Below are 7,500 nucleotides of genomic sequence, written 5' to 3' on the forward strand. Positions count from 1 at the left end.
TTTCCCTCTCCCACCCACAATCCCTCCTCCTGCGGGGATGGAGAACCAGGGGCCTGGGTGACATCCTCATGCGGGGATGGGGTACCAGGAGGCCGGGGAACATTTTCAACACTTTGGGGCATTTTTAAACACTTTAGCCTTTTTTTCCCTCTCCCACCCACAATCCCTCCTCCTGCGGGGATGGAGAACCAGGGGCCTGGGTGACATCCTCATGCGGGGATGGGGTACCAGGAGGCCGGGGAACATTTTCAACACTTTGGGGCATTTTTAAACACTTTGCTCTTTTTCCCCCTCTCCCAACCAGGGGGCCTGGGGAGCCTCCTCCTGCGGGGATGGGGAACCAGGGGCCTGGGGAACATTTTCAACACTTTGGGGCATTTTTAAACACTTTGCTCTTTTTCCCCCTCTCCCAACCAGGGGGCCTGGGGAGCCTCCTCCTGCGGGGATGGGGAACCAGGGGCCTGGGGAACATTTTCAACACTTTGGGGCATTTTTAAACACTTTGCTCTTTTTCCCCCTCTCCCAACCAGGGGGCCTGGGGAGCCTCCTCCTGCGGGGATGGGGAACCAGGGGCCTGGGGAACATTTTCAACACTTTGGGGGCATTTTTAAACACTTTGCTCTTTTTCCCCCTCTCCCAACCAGGGGGCCTGGGGAGCCTCCTCCTGCGGGGATGGGGAACCAGGGGCCTGGGGAACATTTTCAACACTTTGGGGGCATTTTTAAACACTTTGCTCTTTTTCCCCCTCTCCCAACCAGGGGGCCTGGGGAGCCTCCTCCTGCGGGGATGGAGAACCAGGGGGCCTGGGGAGCCTCCTCCTGCGGGGATGGAGAACCAGGGGGCCTGGGGAGCCTCCTCCTGCGGGCATGGAGAACCAGGGGGCCTGGGGAGCCTCCTCCTGCGGGGATGGGGAACCAGGGGCCTGGGGAGCCTCCTCCTGCGGGCATGGAGAACCAGGGGGCCTGGGGAGCCTCCTCCTGCGGGGATGGGGAACCAGGGGGCCTGGGGAGCCTCCTCCTGCACCAGGGGGCCTGGGGAGCCTCCTCCTGCGGGGATGGGGAACCAGGGGGCCTGGGGAGCCTCCTCCTGCGGTGATGGGGAACCATGGGGCCTGGGGAGCCTCCTCCTGCGGGGATGGGGAACCAGGGGGCCTGGGGAGCCTCCTCCTGCGGGGATGGGGAACCAGGGGCCTGGGGAGCCTCCTCCTGCACCAGGGGGCCTGGGGAGCCTCCTCCTGCGGGGATGGGGAACCAGGGGGCCTGGGGAGCCTCCTCCTGCGGGGATGGGGAACCAGGGGCCTGGGGAACATTTTCAACACTTTGGGGCATTTCACAAGCGCTTCCCTCGCTTACGGCCACACCACCCTGAATGAGCCCGATCTCGTCTGATCTCGGAAGCCAAGCAGGGTCGGGCCCAGTTAGTACTTGGATGGGAGACCGCCTGGGAATACTGGGTGCTGTAAGCATTTTTTTTTGCCATTATTTGTGGGTAGAAAAGTGAGAAAAGTGACCTAAAATAGAACCGGGACTAGGCGGCAGTTCCCCCCACCAGGCGGCGGCATTTGGGGCATTATTTGTGGGTAAGAAAGTGAGAAAAGTGACCTAAAATAGAACCGGGACTAGGCGGCAGTTCCCCCCACCAGGCGGCGGCATTTGGGGCATTATTTGTGGGTCAGAAAGTGAGAAAAGTGACCTAAAATAGAACCGGGACTAGGCGGCAGTTCCCCCCACCAGGCGGCGGCATTTGGGGCATTATTTGTGGGTCAGAAAGTGAGAAAAGTGACCTAAAATAGAACCGGGACTAGGCGGCAGTTCCCCCCACCAGGCGGCGGCATTTGGGGCATTATTTGTGGGTAAGAAAGTGAGAAAAGTGACCTAAAATAGAACCGGGACTAGGCGGCAGTTCCCCCCACCAGGCGGCGGCATTTGGGGCATTATTTGTGGGTCAGAAAGTGAGAAAAGGGACCTAAAATAGAACCGGGACTAGGCGGCAGTTCCCCCCACCAGGCGGCGGCATTTGGGGCATTATTTGTGGGTCAGAAAGTGAGAAAAGTGACCTAAAATAGAACCGGGACTAGGCGGCAGTTCCCCCCACCAGGCGGCGGCATTTGGGGCATTATTTGTGGGTCAGAAAGTGAGAAAAGTGACCTAAAATAGAACCGGGACTAGGCGGCAGTTCCCCCCACCAGGCGGCGGCATTTGGGGCATTATTTGTGGGTCAGAAAGTGAGAAAAGTGACCTAAAATAGAACCGGGACTAGGCGGCAGTTCCCCCCACCAGGCGGCGGCATTTGGGGCATTATTTGTGGGTCAGAAAGTGAGAAAAGGGACCTAAAATAGAACCGGGACTAGGCGGCAGTTCCCCCCACCAGGCGGCGGCATTTGGGGCATTATTTGTGGGTCAGAAAGTGAGAAAAGGGACCTAAAATAGAACCGGGACTAGGCGGCAGTTCCCCCCACCAGGCGGCGGCATTTGGGGCATTATTTGTGGGTCAGAAAGTGAGAAAAGTGACCTAAAATAGAACCGGGACTAGGCGGCAGTTCCCCCCACCAGGCGGCGGCATTTGGGGCATTATTTGTGGGTCAGAAAGTGAGAAAAGTGACCTAAAATAGAACCGGGACTAGGCGGCAGTTCCCCCCACCAGGCGGCGGCATTTGGGGCATTATTTGTGGGTCAGAAAGTGAGAAAAGTGACCTAAAATAGAACCGGGACTAGGCGGCAGTTCCCCCACCAGGTGGCGGCATTTGGGGACCCGTAGTGTGGGCAGAAAACTCACCAAAGTGACTTAAAATAGAACCGGTGCAGGCGGCATGTTCCCCCACCAGATGGCGGCATTTGGGGACCCGTAGTGTGGGCAGAAAACTCACCAAAGTGACTTAAAATAGAACCGGCGCAGGCGGCATGTTCCCCCACCAGATGGCGGCATTTGGGGACCCGTAGTGTGGGTAGAAAACTCACCAAAGTGACTTAAAATAGAACCGGTGCAGGCGGCATGTTCCCCCACCAGATGGCGGCATTTGGGGACCCGTAGTGTGGGTAGAAAACTCACCAAAGTGACTTAAAATAGAACCGGTGCAGGCGGCATGTTCCCCCACCAGATGGCGGCATTTGGGGACCCGTAGTGTGGGTAGAAAACTCACCAAAGTGACTTAAAATAGAACCGGTGCAGGCGGCATGTTCCCCCACCAGATGGCGGCATTTGGGGACCCGTAGTGTGGGCAGAAAACTCACCAAAGTGACTTAAAATAGAACCGGTGCAGGCGGCATGTTCCCCCACCAGATGGCGGCATTTGGGGACCCGTAGTGTGGGCAGAAAACTCACCAAAGTGACTTAAAATAGAACCGGTGCAGGCGGCATGTTCCCCCACCAGATGGCGGCATTTGGGGACCCGTAGTGTGGGCAGAAAACTCACCAAAGTGACTTAAAATAGAACCGGTGCAGGCGGCATGTTCCCCCACCAGATGGCGGCATTTGGGGACCCGTAGTGTGGGCAGAAAACTCACCAAAGTGACTTAAAATAGAACCGGTGCAGGCGGCATGTTCCCCCACCAGATGGCGGCATTTGGGGACCTGCAGTGTGGGTAGAAAACTCACCAAAGTGTCCTAAAATAGAACCGGGACCAGGGGGCCTCTTCCCCCACCAGGTGGCGGGCTTGGGGGGCTTGGTTTCCGGGTAGAAAACTCACCAAAGTGTCCTAAAATAGAACCAGGACCAGGGGGCATGTTCCCCCACCAGGCGGCGGGCTTGGGGGGCTTGGTTTGCGGGTAGAAAACTCACCAAAGTGTCCTAAAATAGAACCAGGACCAGGGGGCATGTTCCCCCACCAGGTGGCGGGCTTGGGGGGCTTGGTTTCCGGGTAGAAAACTCACCAAAGTGTCCTAAAATAGAACCAGGACCAGGGGGCATGTTCCCCCACCAGGCGGCGGGCTTGGGGGGCTTGGTTTGCGGGTAGAAAACTCACCAAAGTGTCCTAAAATAGAACCAGGACCAGGGGGCATGTTCCCCCACCAGGCGGCGGGCTTGGGGGGCTTGGTTTGCGGGTAGAAAACTCACCAAAGTGACCTAAAATAGAACCGGGCTAGGCGGCATGTTCCCCCACCAGGCGGCGGGCTTGGGGGGCTTGGTTTGCGGGTAGAAAACTCACCAAAGTGTCCTAAAATAGAACCGGGACCAGGGGGCCTCTTCCCCCACCAGGCGGCGGGCTTGGGGGGCTTGGTTTGCGGGTAGAAAACTCACCAAAGTGTCCTAAAATAGAACCGGGACCAGGGGGCCTCTTCCCCCACCAGGCGGCGGGCTTGGGGGGCTTGGTTTGCGGGTAGAAAACTCACCAAAGTGACCTAAAATAGAACCGGGCCAGGCGGCATGCTCCCCCACCAGGCGGCGGGCTTGGGGGGCTTGGTTTGCGGGTAGAAAACTCACCAAAGTATCGGCAAAATAGAACCAGGGAAGGGGGGGATGTCGGTCACAAGGTGCCCGAGTCAGAGAACCAGGAAAACGGACATAAATCCAGAAAACCTCGGTGTCTGACTGCTCCTCAAAAAGTGGTCTTTTTGATGTCACGAGCGCAACCACCTAGAGGTTAATGGGGAGGGATGGTGTGAGCGCAAACGGATTTTTCCTAAGTGTGACTGCTCCTCAAAAAGTGGTCTTTTTGATGTCACGAGCGCAACCACCTAGAGGTTAATGGGGAGGGATGGTGTGAGCGCAAACGGATTTTTCCTAAGTGTGACTGCTCCTCAAAAAGTGGTCTTTTTGATGTCACGAGCGCAACCACCTAGAGGTTAATAGGGAGCGAGTACAACAGGGGAGGGAGTGAATGGGCTCGGACTGTGGCCGAGCCTGGTGCCTCAAAATCGGACAAGGTTGGACTGGAAGCCCGCTGAGAACTCTGGTTCTTTTGCCAGACGAAACGAATTTTTTCCGAGTGTGACTGCTCTGCAAAAAGTGGTCTTTTTGATGTCACGAGCGCAACCACCTAGAGGTTAATGGGGAGGGAGTGGAAAAAACGACAAAGTGTTGAGCTCCGGACCGGGATGGCGGGCGACTCGAGCGGTCATGCCCGACTTTGAGACACTTTGTCGCGGTCATGCGAGCGACCTCCACTGCTCCCCGGAGGTGCCCCGGACCGGGTTGGCGGGTGACTCGAGCGGTCGTGCCCGACTTTGAGACACTTTGTCGCGGTCATGCGGGCGTCCTCCGCCGGTCCCCGGAGGTGCCCCGGACCGGGTTGGCGGGTGACTCGAGCGGTCATGCCCGACTTTGAGACACTTTGTCGCGGTCATGCGGGCGTCCTCCGCCGGTCCCTGGAGGTGCCCCGGACCGGGTTGGCGGGTGACTCGAGCGGTCGTGCCCGACTTTGAGACACTTTGTCGCGGTCATGCGGGCGTCCTCCGCCGGTCCCTGGAGGTGCCCCGGACCGGGTTGGCGGGTGACTCGAGCGGTCGTGCCCGACTTTGAGACACTTTGTCGCGGTCATGCGGGCGTCCTCCGCCGGTCCCCGGAGGTGCCCCGGACCGGGTTGGCGGGTGACTCGAGCGGTCATGCCCGACTTTGAGACACTTTGTCGCGGTCATGCGGGCGTCCTCCGCCGGTCCCTGGAGGTGCCCCGGACCGGGTTGGCGGGTGACTCGAGCGGTCGTGCCCGACTTTGAGACACTTTGTCGCGGGCATGCGGGCGTCCTCCGCCGGTCCCTGGAGGTGCCCCGGACCGGGTTGGCGGGTGACTCGAGCGGTCGTGCCCGACTTTGAGACACTTTGTCGCGGTCATGCGGGCGTCCTCCGCCGGTCCCCGGAGGTGCCCCGGACCGGGTTGGCGGGTGACTCGAGCGGTCATGCCCGACTTTGAGACACTTTGTCGCGGTCATGCGGGCCTCCTCCGCCGGTCCCTGGAGGTGCCCCGGACCGGGTTGGCGGGTGACTCGAGCGGTCGTGCCCGACTTTGAGACACTTTGTCGCGGTCATGCGGGCGTCCTCCGCCGGTCCCTGGAGGTGCCCCGGACCGGGTTGGCGGGTGACTCGAGCGGTCGTGCCCGACTTTGAGACACTTTGTCGCGGTCATGCGGGCGTCCTCCGCCGGTCCCTGGAGGTGCCCCGGACCGGGTTGGCGGGTGACTCAAGCGGTCATGCCCGACTTTGAGACACTTTGCCGCGGTCATGCGGGCGACCTCCGCCGGTCCCTGGAGGTGCCCCGGACCGGGTTGGCGGGTGACTCGAGCGGTCGTGCCCGACTTTGAGACACTTTGCCGCGGTCATGCGGGCGACCTCCGCCGGTCCCTGGATGGCGGGCTCCAGTGAGGTCGGCGGGGGAAGGCTCGGGCTGAGGCCGACTTCGGTGCCTCAAAGTCGGACAAGGTTGGATTGGAAGTCCGCTGTGTTGAGGACCAGTGGCATTCGGCGGTGGAACGCTCAGAACTTGGCCGACATCGGTGCCTCAACGTCGGACAAGGTTGGAGTGGATGACCGCTGATAACTCTGGTTCTTTTGCCAGACGAAAGAAATTTTTCCCGAGTGTGACTGCTCTGAAAAAAGTGGTCTTTTTGATGTCACGAGCGCAACCACCTAGAGGTTAATAGGGAGGCACCATAACAGGAGAGGGAGTGAAAAGGCTCGGAGGGTGGCCGAGCCTGGTGCCTCAAAATCGGACAAGGTTGGAGTGGATGACCGCTGAAAACTCTGGTTCTTTTGCCAGACGAAAGAAATTTTTTCCGAGTGTGACTGCTCTGCAAAAAGTGGTCTTTTTGATGTCACGAGCGCAACCACCTAGAGGTTAATAGGGAGGCACCATAACAGGAGAGGGAGTGAAAAGGCTCGGACGGTGGCCGAGCCTGGTGCCTCAAAATCGGACAAGGTTGGAGTGGATGACCGCTGAAAACTCTGGTTCTTTTGCCAGACGAAAGAAATTTTTCCCGAGTGTGACTGCTCTGCAAAAAGTGGTCTTTTTGATGTCACGAGCGCAACCACCTAGAGGTTAATAGGGAGGCACCATAACAGGAGAGGGAGTGAAAAGGCTCGGAGGGTGGCCGAGCCTGGTGCCTCAAAATCGGACAAGGTTGGAGTGGATGACCGCTGAAAACTCTGGTTCTTTTGCCTGACGAAAGAAATTTTTTTCCGAGTGTGACTGCTCTGCAAAAAGTGGTCTTTTTGATGTCACGAGCGCAACCACCTAGAGGTTAATAGGGAGGCACCATAACAGGAGAGGGAGTGAAAAGGCTCGGAGGGTGGCCGAGCCTGGTGCCTCAAAGTCGGACAAGGTTGGAGTGGATGACCGCTGAAAACTCTGGTTCTTTTGCCAGACGAAAGAAATTTTTTCCGAGTGTGACTGCTCTTCAAAAAGTGGTCTTTTTGATGTCACGAGCGCAACCACCTAGAGGTTAATAGGGAGGCACCATAACAGGAGAGGGAAGGAAAAGGCTCGGAGGGTGGCCGAGCCTGGTGCCTCAAAGTCGGACAAGGTTGGAGTGGATGGCCGCGGAGAACTCTGGTTCTTTTGCCTGACGAAA

General features: G+C 58.4%; 1 non-coding gene across 1 annotated transcript; it reads left to right on the top strand.

The window, feature by feature from the left end:
- Positions 1-1,346: 1,346 nt before the first annotated feature.
- On the top strand, positions 1,347-1,465 carry LOC148058111 (5S ribosomal RNA). Its single transcript, XR_015710150.1, has one exon. It is a non-coding gene; the product is annotated as a 5S ribosomal RNA (ribosomal RNA).
- Positions 1,466-7,500: the final 6,035 nt, after the last annotated feature.

Source organism: Callionymus lyra, unplaced genomic scaffold (genome assembly GCF_982586985.1).
Source record: "Callionymus lyra unplaced genomic scaffold, fCalLyr1.hap1.1 HAP1_SCAFFOLD_168, whole genome shotgun sequence".
In the NCBI taxonomy this organism is placed as follows: domain Eukaryota; kingdom Metazoa; phylum Chordata; class Actinopteri; order Syngnathiformes; family Callionymidae; genus Callionymus; species Callionymus lyra.